This window comes from Giraffa tippelskirchi, chromosome 2 (assembly GCF_054371585.1).
Source record: "Giraffa tippelskirchi isolate mGirTip1 chromosome 2, T2T-mGirTip1v1.2.pri, whole genome shotgun sequence".
Taxonomy (NCBI): Eukaryota; Metazoa; Chordata; class Mammalia; order Artiodactyla; family Giraffidae; genus Giraffa; species Giraffa tippelskirchi.
In genome coordinates this window covers 124516050-124531144 of record NC_137276.1, presented here as the reverse complement: position 1 = coordinate 124531144, position 15095 = coordinate 124516050, and the positions used below count along the sequence as shown (strand labels likewise).

Below are 15095 nucleotides of genomic sequence, written 5' to 3'. Positions count from 1 at the left end.
GAAATAGAGGAAAACAATAGAATGGAAAATACTAGAGATCTCTTCAAGAAACTTAGAGATATGAAGGGAGCATTTCATGCAAACATGGGTACATTAAAGGACAGAAATGGTATGGACCTAACAGTACCAGAAGATATTAAGAAGAGGTGGCAAGAATACACAGAAAACTATACAAAAAAGATTTTCATGATGCAGATAACCATGATGGTGTGATCACTCACCTAGAGCCAGACATCCTGAAATGTGAAGTCAAGTGGGCCTTAGGAAGCATCACTATGAACAAAGCTAGTGGAGGTGAAGGAACTCAAGTTGAGCTATTTCAAATCCTAAAAGATGATGCTGTGAAAGTGCTGCACTGAGTATGTTTGAAAATTTGGAAAACTCAGCAGTGGCCACAGGACTGGAAACGGTCAGTTTTCATTCCAATCCCAAAGAAAGGCAACGACAAAGAATGCTCAAACTACTGCAAAATTGCACTCATCTCACACTAGCAAAGTAATGCTCAAAATTCTCCAAGCCAAGCTTCAACAGTACCTGAACCGTGAACTTCCAGATGTTCAAGCTGGATTTAGAAAAGGCAGAGGAACCAGAGATCAAATTGCCAACATCTGTTGGATCATCGAAAAAGCAAGAGAGTTCCATTTAAACATCTACTTCTGCTTTATTGACTGTGTGAAAGCCTTTGACTGTGTGGACCACCACAAACTGTGGGAAATTCTTAAAGTGATGAGAATACCAGACCACTGACATGCCTCTTGAGAAATCTGTATGCAGGTCAAGAAGCAACAGTTAGAACTGGACATAGAACAACAGACGGGTTCCAAATCGGGAAAGGAGTACGTCAAGGCTGTATATTGTCACCCTGCTTATTTAACTTATATGCAGAGTACATCATGAGAAATGCTGGGTTGGATGAGCCGTAAGCTGGAATCAAGATTGCCAGGAGAAATATCAATAACCTCAGATATGCAGATGACACCACCCTATGGTAGAAATCAAAGATAAACTAAAGAGCCTCTTGATGAAAGTGAAAGAGGAGAGTGAAAAAGTTGGCCTAAAGCTCAACATTCAGAAAACTAAGATCATGGCATCTGGTCCCATTGCTTCATGGCAAATAGATGGGCCAACTGTGGAAACAGTGACAGACTATTTTTGGGGGTTCAAAATCACTGCAGATAGTGACTGCAGCCATGAAATTAAAAGCCCATTATACAGAGTGAAGTAAGCCAGAAAGAAAAACAACAATACAGTATACTAATGCATATATATGGAATTTGAAAGATGGTAACGATAACCCTATATGCGAGACAGAATAAGAGACACAGATGCATGGAACAATTTTATGGACTCTGAGGGAGAAGGTGAGGGTGGGACGTTCTGGGAGAATAGCATTGAAACATGTATATTATCATATGTGAAACAGAACACCATTCCATGTTCGATGCATGAGACAAGGGCTCAGGGCCGGGGCAATGGGATGATCCAGAAGGATGGGATGGGGAGGGAGTTGGGTGGGGGGTCCAGGAGGGGGAACACATGTAAACCCATGGCTGATTCATGTCAATGTATGGCAAAAACTATTGCAATGTTGTGAAGTGATTGGCCCCCAACTAAAATAAATAAATTTATAAAAAAAAATTAAAAAAAAAAAAAAAAAAGACGTATCTCAGCTGAAAAAAAAAAAAGATTCTTACTCCTTGGAAGAAAAGCTATGACCAACCAAGACAGCATATTAAAAAGCAGAGACATTATTTTTCACACAAAAGTCTATCTAGTCAAAGCTATGGTTTTCCTGTAGTCATGTATGAATGTGAGAGTTGGACTATAAAGAAAACTGAGCACCAAAGAGCTGCTGCTTTTGAACTATGATGTTGGAGAAGACTCTTGAGAGTCCTTTGGACTGCAAGGAGATCCAACCAGTCCATCCTAAAGGAAATCAGTCCTGAATATTCATTGGAAGGACTGATAGTGAAGCTGAAACTCCAGTACTTTGGCCATTTGAAAAGACTCTAATGCTGGGAATGATTGAAGGCAGGAGGAGAAGGGGACAACAGAGGTTGAGATGGTTGGATGCCATCATGGACTCAATGGGCATGAGTTTGAGTAAACTCCTGGAGTTGGTGATGGACAGGGAGGCCTGGCGTTCTGCAGTCCATGGGGTTGCAAAGAGTCAGACATGACTGAACGACTGAACTGAACTGAATACTCACCATCTATTCTAATTTTCTGTCAAATTAAACCCTTTAAAAATTAAGTACATTAATAAATACATGAGAAGAGGGAAGAAGAAGAGAAGAATGAGTGGGAGGGGAAGTTGGGAGGGAGGGTCCTCACTAAACTATATGCAGGTGGTTTTGTGTCAATTCAGTATGCTACGTACCCTGGAGGAGAATTTCATAACACCCAGGAGTCACAGCAGCTTCTTCATTCCTTCATGTGGATGCAACTTATATCAATTTATATGCACCCAAATAAGTGTCTGAATGCCTGGATTATATGAAACTACTCTCATGATTAAGTGGCATAGAAAGAAACTGCAGATTTTGTATGACACTAACAGTGCAACCACAAGAAAGAAGCAAGAAAATGAGCTGAAACTTTCCACTTCTAGCATGAACTATGATGTCATCAGCAACATTTGTAGTTAGGAAATAAACACAAGTTAATCACTTCTGATAAGAAGTATGCCAGTATCAAAAACTGTAAAAAAAATACTGCTTAGAATACAAATATATGTCCACTCTACTTGAAGATGAACATGAATCTAAGAATATGCCATAGTTTGGGACATTAAACAATAATTGGCATATTTCTACTATATATATTTTTAGTAAGTGCATACATTGAGGCTTTAAACTCAAATTTTGAATGAAGGAGTAAGACATCAAAATAATATGGCGATTACTGCTTTGGGCAAATGGGCTGATAAATAATAGATCATATTCAGGTTTGTTAGAAATCTTAGTTAATACACATCCTAATAAATCTAGTAAATCTAGATTTCTGTATCATTTAATAATTAAGTAGCATGCAACTTATATATTAAATAAAAGCTTAATCAACTATAATCATTAGTTTTTTAATTGGTCCATTGCCCTTGTTTATAAACTCTGAAATATTCTTACTAAAATTAGAAACTTCTGTTTCTATTATGAAGTTAGATAAATTAGTCATGGAAATGTTAGAATCATATTGATTAAAATAAGAATATAAATGTAAGTCATATGATCAATTTCCTAAATTTAATTACTGTTTTTGGTAAAAGTGAATTTAAATATATAATACATCTATGCATTACTGGTTCCTAAATATCAATATCCATACTTCATGTAGAAAAATTGCTTACATAGTTTAAGAAAAAAATTATACGTAGAGCCATTTGAGTTAATTTATATGACTTTTTGGCTTGGAAAGATACTAATACAGACTTAAATTTTTGAAATATATTCTGGGTTTAATATCAAGAAGCTTTAATCTTTTGTTAACACAAAATATTTGACAGATCTGTGAAAACTGTTTTGATAAAGAGAAATTTTACTAGTCTTAGAGTGAGAAAATTTGGGTAGATAAATTTATACACTATAATCAAGTAGATGCATTTATTACTATAATCAGTCACTATAGAATCATTGTTATTTTATTTGCAGAGGAAATAAAATGTGAAATATTCTTCCTCTGAGCGCAAAAATATGCAATCATATTTTCACAGGAATGAGGCAAATAAAGCAAACATCAACCTCTAAATATTCTATATATGTCCAAAGAATTCACAAACCTTTTGTGAATAAATCTAAAATGCGATACTTATCAAAATGAATTAATCTCGGTATCAAATGTACCCCCCAAAATATAACTCTTTCTTGCATAGCCTAAAACTCTGAAGGCATTAAGTAAAAATATTTATGGAGTTATTCAAAAAGATGAGAGACTACTAAAAGAAGTGATATTGAGTACTCTAGCTCTGAATAAATGTGTTAACAATCCTTTTTCCCTTAAAAAAAATGGAACACTTTAAAAGCACAGTGTGTCATTGAAATTCATATGTACTATGAATTTTGTACAAGGAAATCTGCCTTTGTTCCCAAAATGATTTTAAACAAATAGCTCTAACTTGCTTTAGAATAAATGCTTTTAAAGATCATTTTTGTTAAATTTTTGATGTACTAGTTAAGGAAACACTAGAAACCATAATAGTAACTAAACTCAAAAGAACCTAATGACTCAAATCTTAGTTTGCTTCTACTGTAACAGTCTACGTCTAATCAAGAGAGAAAAACCACACAGTGATGTGAAGGTTGAAAACTTAACATAAAGAATTATTAACTGTAACAGAGAATTTGAGAAACAAGTGATTGTCTAGTAAGAAGTAAAAAGAACATTAAGAATACGGAAGTAGAATATAGGAGGAGCAGCCAGTGATTTTAGCACTGAGATATAGCACCCAAAGAAGAGGCTCCTTCTCCTAGGACTGAGATCTCAACCTCACTGGAGATGGCATGGTCACACCTCACTGAATGGCAGAGAAGTCACTATGGTACAGTGTTATCAAAACTGTGCAGAAATCTGCTCTTGAAGGTGCCAGAAAAAGCTATTTTCAAGATGTCTCCCCAGAGGCAATCTACTCTAAAAACCCCAGGGGGAAGCAGCTGGCGGTTACTGGTGCTGCTGACCATTGTGCACCAGCAGGAAGCTGCAAATGCACAGGAGCCTGCTGAGTGAGCACACACTGGAACCAGAAAGCACAGCCCTTTCCTCATTCAGTATCTCTCCATCATCTGCTTGCAAAGCCTTAATGGTAGGCAGCAATGGAAAAATAGATAAGGCGCCCAAATCCATTTTCACAGAGTAAATACAGTATGCAAATTTAGAGGTGAGAGGTACTCAACCAATAACCAGTACACTTGCTCAGGTCAAGTTCACATGGCTGTCATGATATGTGTGCAGTGTTCCTCTAGCGGGTGATTGGAAGGTCCTGGCTTTTTCTTCTTTGTGATTTTTCCATCTTTCGCATTCAGTGTTCAGTGTCACAGTACTTGGTTATATCAAGTTAGTCAAAGAGGAAAGAGCATGTAGAATTTCATAATAAAGTTTTCTAAGGGCACAGTCTAGACGTGGCGCATACCTTTCAGCTTGTATACCATTGATGAGAACTCAGTCATAGTCTGAGGTCACACCCAACTCCAAGACAAGCTAGAATATGTAGATGAGGTGGTATACAGGACAAACAAGAAATGGTTTTGGTGACCAGCTAGTCAGTCACTATTATATATTATTTGTCTTAATTTATTGTTTTATTATTCTTGGCAGCAATGCATCTTATCCATGGTCACCATTACCCCTAGCCTGGGTGATGGTAAGTGTGTGTATATATGTTTAGATGTCAACTAAGATTCTTCTGCCCACTGAGTTCCAGATAAGATTTACCCAAACCTCCAGTTTTTTGCTCCAGAGAAGCCAGCAAGTTCCCAGAGTTACTGTATTCTCATAGTATTCTCCATGCTTAATTTCTGCTTTCACACATGCTATTGCCATTCCTTACTGCTTTGATTCAGACATGAAATCTAGACCTTTCATTGATTTCCACCAAAAATTCCTTAGCACACCACTTGTGGATATTGAAAAATTGCCTAAAGATTTGAGAATGACAGATGAGGTGTAAATTATAGCAGCAGGAATAATTTCAAAGTACATACTAGGCAGCCTACCATCCTTTAGTAGCCACTTCTGTGAAATTTTGGTGGCTCTTCACCTCGTCTGGCTTCTTTCCTCACATGTTTCACTGCTCCCTTTCTCACCAGTCTCTATACATCTCAAAAGAAAAACAGATCCCCCTTGCTTTGTCATGCCTAACATATTAACCATTTGTTTAGTTGTTTAAGATCCTGCTAAAACACCAGTGTTCATGAGGGTCTTTCTTTCTATGCCCCCCAAATCTGTATGCACTCTAAGAGAAATCCATGTTCTGGTGGTTAAAGCTAGTTTTCACATTATTTCATACAAAGTCAAAATGATTTGCTACAGACCACAGAGTATAATAATGAATTCTACCAGGTCAGCATTTCCAGAGTGTGTTCTATAGTACACCAGTCCTATGAAATAATTTGTAGATGATACTAATAAATAAGAGCTATGATCAAGCAATTTTGAGAATTCCTATATACTATATACCCCCTCTTGGAAATTCATAATGCATATTAAACATATTGAAAGCCATAAGAAGTCCTATGCTAAGAATTATTTGGCTATGATAATAGTTAAGTTACTTGATGACACAACTTTTTTTCTTTTTTCACAAAATGCCTTCTAATGTACAGAATGTAGAAAGTCCCTTCTAGCTGCAATGTTCTGAAACACTGTGATCCTTAGGCACTTATGTAACTAACAAGGAAATAATAATAAGAAAGTCAGTCCAACAGCATGGGCAGAATGGGAGCTGTCATGCACTCTTATTTGTTAAGAGTCTTCTCAGGTGACCACTAACCTCAGCCAGAGCTTTGAGCCATCTGGTTATCCTAAGGTGAGGCAAAGCCCCTCAAAGACTAAGCAGAAATGAACAGGGAGGAGAGAAGGCAAACTTCCCAGCTGGTGCTGAAATCTCCCTATTTTCATAATCAAGGCTCCTCAGGCAGGATTTGGTTATAGGCCTGACATACGTCCTCTCCTTTCCTCTCTGGATTCATCCACTCTTAAATTCCTGTGTTCTCTTGAAAGGAATTGATTCTGCTCCCTGCACCCGTCCCCAAGCCCCATGACATTTAACCTTTTACTAATGCTGATCTTGACTCTTGATCCTTTTGGTCAAAAGTACACTTGGTTGTAACCAAATTTTATAGCAAGTCAGCAGTCTAGACAGTGGAGGACCTTTACTGCCCCTTCTATCCTTGACACTATGAAATACTTTGACTTTTTTTCTAGCAGAACATATTGACTAATGACATTTTTTAAAAATAAGAAATACTGCTGGGCAGCACAATTCACTTGAATATTGTCACCAAGGCATGGGCTCATGTTTTTATCAGTCTGAAAGTGTCTTGAAAAACACAAAGTATGATATAAATATGAGTAAATCATTATTATTTTCTGTAACTTACTGTGAGGAAGTCTCTTTGCTGTTTTGGTACTTCAGACACTGGAAATCAAATGAGTCAAAGTCTCATTCCTCCTCTTCTCAAATAAATTAACTGTTAAAAAAAAAAGTAAAATGATTAACCTGTTTGGAGAATTTCAATTTGATGTCCTAATGAATACAGGCTAGAAAATGAGTTCCTCTTTATTGTGAGGATTGTGAACTGCTTTGAAAATAGGATAAAAGAGGACAGAGGGAAAATGGTTTTACATTGTATCAGTTAAGGTAGAATTGGGCTACTGAAAAAACAAGAAAGCCAGACTGGTACAGAGCCAAGCAGGGGATGATTTTTTCCCAGAGTAAAGCAATCCGGGATAACAATTCAACAACACAAACAGACCTGAGGTCCTTCTCCGTTTCTGTGCAGTCATCTTTAGGAAGGTGGATGCTCCATCTCCAAAACTGAATCTGTACTTCAGGCAAGGAAGAAGGAAAGAAAAAAGGGCAAAAACTTTTGCCAGCCCAGTCACTCTAACTGCGTCTAATTGAGACTTACAGGGTATTCCCAGCTGCTTCAATCCAGTAACTTCTGCTTACAGCCCACTGGTCAGAATTTGGGTCACATGGGCGCTTCTAGCCGTAAGAGATGCTGAAAAATGTAGAAGTTTAGCTGGGCACATTTCTGCCCTCAAACAAAATTCAGTGGTGTCTGCCAAATGCCCACATACGCAATGTGGAACTCCTTTAAGGAAATATCCTTTCACCGGCAAAGCCCAGCGGGCCCTCGGGAAAAATGAGGGACTCTAGTAATAATGTCTAACCTTCTCTTTCATGCTCCCTCTAGTCTCACTGCTTTCAGAAGCCTGGCACCTAACAGGTAAGATTATCGAGTTTCCAGGACAGAATCTATTTCAGGACAGAGTCGGACACGACTGAGCAACTGAACAACAAGAACAGAATCGCGGAGCCCGACACCTCAGCTTGGCTGTCCGAGGGCAGAAGCGCCGTGTACGACACTCAATTCAAAATGGCTGCGGCAGCAAGTCGTGTGCAGCGTGCTGCACCTGTTCCTCCATGTGGAGCGTGAGCGGTACAGCTGTGCCCTGTTCAGGAGAAGCCCGCGTCTCCGCCCTCATGGGAAGCCCAGGGCCTTCTAGGAGAGCCTGTGCTCCAGAGCCCCAGCTCACACCTGTTTATCTTTGCTCAAAGAGGGAAGCTTTCCTCTGCTTCTGAACTGAACTCGGTCTCGATCGCTAGGCTCCAGCGACACTGAGCTAGTGGGCCCTTGTTGGAGCCCGATTTGAAAGGCTTCCTTTACCGTTACGGAGCCTTCCAGGTTAACCATCGTTGACTGAAAGACAGCTCACAGGTAAGGCAGCAAGTGACTTCCTATTTATTAAAATAGTTGGTGGTCTGAAGATTGGAAATGAACGTTTTAACATGAAGGTGGTAGGATGATAACTGCGTTGCTGGAGAGGGAGATGTCACGTCCTAGAACCCACAGGAGTCTTGGTTTAGCACACAAAAGAATTCCAGATGAGCCAGAGTAAAGGAAAGTGAGTTTAGTTAGACACCTTCCACAGGCAGAACGTGTATGGTCTCAGAATATGAGAGCAACCCCAAAGCATGGAGTTGTAGGTTCTTAAGGGTTAAGAAAATCATAGGCTAAGGAGTGGGAGGAATGTTCTTGCTATTTGAGGGTAGGGTGAGAAATTTCCCAGAATTGAGCCACTGCCCACTTTTTTGCCTTTTTTTTTTTTTGGTTGCACCATGCTGCTTATGGGATCTTAGTTTCCAACTAAGGGTTGCATCTGGGCCCATGGCAGTGAAAGCTCCAAGTTCTAACCACCGGATTGCCAGGGAAGTCCCTTTTTGGGCTTATGCCCCCTCAGAACTGTCATGGTATAAGGCGGAGTGATTTTTACTGTTACAATGCAAGTGCCTGCTGCTGCTGCTGCTGCTGCTGCTAAGTCGCTTCAGTCGTGTCCGACTCTGTGCGACCCCATAAACGGCAGCCCACCAGGCTCCGCCGTCCCTGGGATTCTCCAGGCAAGAACACTGGAGTGGGTTGCCATTTCCTTCTCCAGTGCATGAAAGGAAAAAGTGAAAGTGAAGTAGCTCAGTCATGTCTGACTCTTAGCGACCCCATGGACTGCAGCCCACCAGGCTCCTCTGTCCATGGGATTCTTCAGGCAAGAATACTGAAATGGGTTGTCATTTCCTCCTCCAAGGAATCTTCCTGAGTCAGGGATTGAACCTACATCTCTTAAATTGGCAGGCAGGTTCTTTACCACTACTGCCACCTGGGAAGCCCTACAGTGATGGTATAATGAGCCAAAGGTCAAAGACTGGACTGTTTTCATATCTACCTTGGTTTCACCTAATTCTAGCCAGCCTTTATTGCATCCCAAGAGCTACGCCCCCTCTTCATTATCAAGCATTTCTGTCCTGCCCCTTTCCCTTCTGTTTCAATTAAGTGCATACAAGTGTGCTAAGTCACTTCAGTCATGTCCAGCTCTTTTCAACCCTATGGACTGTAGCCTGCCAGGCTCCTCTGTCCAAAGGATTCTCCATGCAAGAATATTGCAGTGGGTTGCTGTGCCTTTCTCCAGGAGATCTTCTGAACTCAGAGATCAAACGTGCATCTCCTGCATTGTTAGGCAGGTTCTTTACCACTAGCACCACCTGGGAAGCCCCTCAATTATGTATAATAGCCTAAAGCAATGCCTGTTGAAGTCTGGCCCATAGTATCTGTTGTATACATCATCTGTGATGCTGCTTCTGGAATGCACAGATTATTTGGCTCAACCAGATGCCTGAATCAGAATCTCTAGGGAAAGTGCTCAAGAGTTTTCATCTCCATTAGTGGTTCTTACACATACTAAAGTTAGAGAACTCATAGCCCAAACTCAAATGCTTATAGAGATCAGAAAGTAACACAAACAAGAGAATACACTGAAATACATATAATGCAACAGGAAATGGGAGACAGTGGAACATATGACATAGCTAAAGGAGGTAGAAACCACTCAGTGCCTGCCTATAACTGTCACATGGCCATGTTGACCCTGCATTTCCAGTTCTTTTCATTTTTTTAAGGAATAAACATCAGATTTTTATGTAAAATCTCCTGATTTTTTAATGGCCAGCGACTAGTTTTAAAATATTTAAAGGAACCACCATATGATCCAGCAATTCCACCTCTGAAAATGTATCTGAAGGAAATGAAATCATTATTTTGAAGAGATATTGTCACCTCCAGGTTCATTGGAGCGTGATTCACAATAGTTGAGATATGGAAACAACTTATATCCAGTAGTGTATGAGTGGATAAAGAAAATGTGTGTGTGTGTATGTAATAGTCCCCCCTTATCTCCAGGGGATTTGTTTCAAGACCCTCAGTGGATGCCTGAAACTGTCCATAGCACTGAACCCTATGTATACTGTTTTTTTCTATATATACATACATGTGATAACGTTTAACTTAAAAATTAGGTACAGCAAGAGATTAACAATAATAAAATAGAACAATATACTATAATTAAAGTTATGTAAATGTGATCTTTCTTTCCCTCTCTCTCAAATATCATTTAATTTCTTATACATCTTAACTAAAACAGTTATCACTCACTGTGGCTGTAACTTCTGCAGTTTGAGATATCATAGCAAAACTAGCATAAATTTCTTTTTCACAGTTTCACCAATAGAAGATTCATTCTTACAATAGATCTTAGCAACCTCAGCATATAATTTTTTTTCTTTCCCTATTAAATTGAGAACTTTCAGCTTTTCACTCAAAGGAAGCTTTGATAGCTTCTCTGGCCTATCTGAGCTGCCAGCATCACTGCTCTTGCATGCTGGGGCTATTATTAAGTAAAATAAGAGTTACTTGAACACAGTTACTCTGATACCAAGACAGTGGATCTGGTAATTGAGATAACTAGGAAATCCTGCAATTTGCAATAACATGGATGAAACTTGAGAGCATTATGCTAACTGAAGTAAGTCTTACAGAGAAAGACAAATGCTGTATGATCTCAACTGTATATGGAATTTATACAAAATTAACTGTTGGAAACAGTGAGTAGATTTGGGGTTGCCACATGCTGAGGTTGGGGAAAATGGGCAGATGCTGTTCAAAGGGTACAAATTTCGTTATAAGATGAATAAATTCTGGGGATCTAATATAAAGTAGGTGACTATGGTTAACAATATTATATAGTATACTTGGAAGTTGCTAAGAGTAAATCGTAAATGTTCTCACCACAAAAAAATATGTGAGGTGATGAATGTGTTAATAACCTTCTTGTGGTTATCATTTCACAATATATACAAATCTCAAATCATTATATTTTATATCTTTTTCATACACATTAGTTGTCAATTATATCTCAACAAAGCTGAAAAAAAAATATTCAAAGGAAAGCCTTTTAACAAACGGTTCAGAAAAAACTAGAATTTTCCATTTATAGGCAAAAATATGAATCTAGATACAGACTTTATGCCTTTCACAAAAACTGATTGTTCAAAATGAAGTAATTAAAAATGGACCATGAAATATAGAACTATAAAGCCTCTATAAGATAACATGGGCTTCCCTGGTGGCTCAGACGGTAAAGAATCTGCCTGCAATGCAGGAGACCCAGGTTTGTCCACTGGGTCGGGAAGATCCTCTGGAGAAGGAAATGGCAACCAACTCCAGTATTCTTGCCTGGAGAATTCCATGGACAGAGGAGCCCGGTGGGCTACGATCAATGGAGTTGCAAAGAGTCCAACATGACTGAGTGACTAACACTTTCACTTTCAAGATAACGAAGGAGAAAACCTAACTGACCTTGGGTATGGCTTTTTAGATGCAACAGCAAAGGTACTATACAAAAAAGAAATAATTGATGAGTTCTTTGTTGGCTCAGTGGTAAAGAATCCACCTGCCAGTGCAGGAGACATGGGTTCAATATCTGATCCAGGAAGGTCCCACGTGCTGCAGAGCAACTTAAGCCTATGCATCACAACTATTGAGCCTGTGCTCTAGAGCCTGGAAGCCGCAACTACTGACCTCAGATGCTGCAACTATTGAAGCCATGCACCCTAGAGCCTGTTCTCCACAACAGGGGAGGTTGCCGCAATGAGAAGCTCACTCACCAGAACTAAAGAGTAGCCCCAGCTTGCCACAATTAGAGAAAAGTCGGTGCAGCAGTGAAGACCCAGCACAGCCAAAAATAGTTTTTAAAAACAATAATTGATAAGTTTGGCTTCATTAACATTAAAAACTTGTTTTATGAAAGAAAATACGAAGAGAAACAGTCACTAAGCCACAAATTGAAAGTATTTTCAAAAGACATATCTGATAAGAGTATTTTCCAAAATGAAAATTAACAACCCAATTAAAAAATGAGCAGAAGACCTGAACAGATACCTCACTGAAGAACATACAGATGGAAAATAGGCATAGAAGAAGATGTTCAACGTTAGGGAATTGCAAATTAAAACAACGATATACCACTGCACACTTACTCTGTGTGTGTGTTTAGTCACTGAGTCGTGTCTGACTCCTTGTGACCCCATATACTGCAGCACGCCAGGCTTCCCTGTCATCACTATCTCCTGGAGATATTATTAGAATGGCCAAAATGCAAAAAACTGACAATACCAAATGCTGATGAGGATGTAGAGCAACAAAATTGTCATTCATTGCTGGTACGAATGCAAAATGGTACAGTCACTTTGAAAGACAGCTTGCAGTGGCTTATCACACAGTCCAGCAGTTGTGCCCTTGATATTTATCCAAATGATTTGACAATATATATTCACACGAAAACCTACACAAAAAGTTTATCGAAGTTTATAGAAGCCTTCTTAATAATTGCCAAAACTTGGAAGCAACCAAGATGTTGTTCAGTAGGTGAATAGATAAATAGTAATGGTACATCCAGACAATGAATATTGCTCAAGCAAAAGAAGAAATGAGCTCTCAAGTCATGAAAAGACACGGAGAAAACTTAAATGCATATTACTAAGTGAAAGAAGTAGTCTGAAAAGGCTACATACTGTATGATTCCAACCATATGACATTCTGGAGAAGGCAAAACTAGAGACAGTAAAAAAGATTAACATTTGCCCTAGGTTATAGAGGTTGCGTGGCGGAGCAGGGTGGGGGTGACAAGAGGAAAAGCACAGAGGATTTTTAGTGTGGCGGAACTGTTCTCTGTGAAACTATAACGATGGATACATGTCATAACACAATTTCAAAATGTATAGAACATACAATGCTGAGACTGAACCATAATGTAAACTAAAGACTTTAGATAATGATATATCAGTGTAGATTTGTAAGTTGCAACAAATGTAGCACTGTGATGCAAGATATTGATAGTGGGAAAGATTTGGGGAGGAAAAACAGAGGGTATATGAGATCTGTCTTTAGTTTCCACTCAGTTTTGCAGTGACTAAAACTGCTCTAAAAGATAAAATTTATTAATTAAGAAATTTTTTTAAAGAAATATATCGGTAAATCAAAGTATGGCTTTGGGCTGCCAGATCACAACATCTACGATAGAATATAAACTTGCAGTTTTGGAGTAAAAAGCGCATTAGAAATTATCTGATTGAAGCCAATAATCTTATAAATGAGAACATTTAGGCTCAAAAAGTAAATGATTTGACCACGAGGGCAGAGCTAGTGTTGATAGAACCTATTCTAGTACCAGACCACTAAACCTTTATACCTATTGACTTTCTTGATAAACCTTACGTGTGGTAGTCCTTAAATTTTAGCTTTAAGAGAGATTATCTTTCTCTGTAATAGTATTAATAATATTGATAGTATTTTATATTTATATTAAGATCTTAAGAAGCATATCTTACTTCCATCAGTACAATACAGAATATCTCCCCACAAAACACCCTCCAACAAAGATCAATAGAGATAATTAAATGGTTTAACTTAAAAATACATTTCTCTGTGGAATTCTCTGGTGGTCCAGTGGTTAGAACTTGGTGTTCTCACTGCCAGGACCCCTGGTTCAATCTCTGGTTGGGGAATTAAAAAAAAAAAAATGGTGTGTCTCCTTAAAAATACATTGGCCATGAACAGAACAGAAGCAGACAGTAAGAGAACTGTCTCTTGAATCTATAGCTCAGGATTGTTAAGAGGCAGGGATACCCAGAGTCTTCTCTGGAGTTATGGTGCTGAGGGTGCTACATACAGGCCCTCTGCAAGGAGTAGATGGCTTCTCTGGCCAAGGATGCAACCTTCAGCAAACTGCAACCCTCGTTCAGGGCTCATTGCCTTAGGTTGTGGTAAGAGCAGGGAGCGCATGGGCCAGGTCGTTTTCAGACCAAATCTGTAACTTTCTTTGACATCACTATAGGATGATGAGAGCCTCAAACCACCAGTTTCTGAGCCACACATACAGGGAGGAGTCTCAGAGGTGTTACATATTTGCCAAGCATCCAGTACCGGAGTCAATTTCAAACCCAGGCAGTCTAACTCCTGAGCCTGCACTCTTAACCTGTCTCACAGTTAGAGGTTATTATGGACTATCACACAGCGTCACCAGTGAAACAATGACCTAATCTACAGAAAGCCTAACAACTTGATTAACTGTTGTTTTTCACAGAAGCAACTATTTTATTTTGCTATCTACATTGTAGTTTTGATAACACCCTGCCACGGGAAACTGTTGTTTTGATTTCTATCACCATAGATTAGTTTTACCTATACCTTAACTTTGTTGTTCATTGTTCCTTATTCAGTTGCTCAGTCATGTCTGACTACTTGCGACCCCATGGACTGCAACAAGCCAGGCTTCCCTGTCCCACCATCTCCTGCAGCTTGCTCAAACTTATGTCACTTGAATCAGTGATGCCATCCAACCATCTCATCCTCTGTTGGCCCTTTCTCCTCCTGCCTTCAATCTTTCCCAGCATAAGGGTCTTTTCTAATGAGTCAGCTCTTCCCATCAGGGGGCCAAAATATTGGAGCTTCAGCTTCAGCATCAGTTCTTCCAATGAATGTTCAGGGTTGATT

The 15095-nt window shown here is 39.1% G+C and overlaps 1 protein-coding gene and 1 long non-coding RNA gene across 3 annotated transcripts in view; one reads left to right on the top strand and one right to left on the bottom strand.

Moving 5' to 3' along the window:
* Positions 1-5542: 5542 nt before the first annotated feature.
* Positions 5543-8090, bottom strand: LOC145522926 (uncharacterized). The gene is made up of 3 exons (XR_014066252.1): positions 7888-8090; positions 7467-7534; positions 5543-7181 (listed from the first exon to the last, which is right to left on the bottom strand). It is a non-coding gene; the product is annotated as an uncharacterized LOC145522926 (long non-coding RNA).
* GPR149 (G protein-coupled receptor 149) overlaps positions 8091-15095 on the top strand; it is a 162719-nt gene continuing 155714 nt past the window's right edge. Inside the window, exon 1 of one of the 2 annotated variants that reach the window (XM_081532182.1) lies at positions 8091-8435. The gene's annotated coding sequence lies outside the window, so the exon portion shown is untranslated. The remainder of the gene's footprint in view (positions 8436-15095) is intronic. The other variant, XM_081532193.1, reaches the window with a different exon arrangement.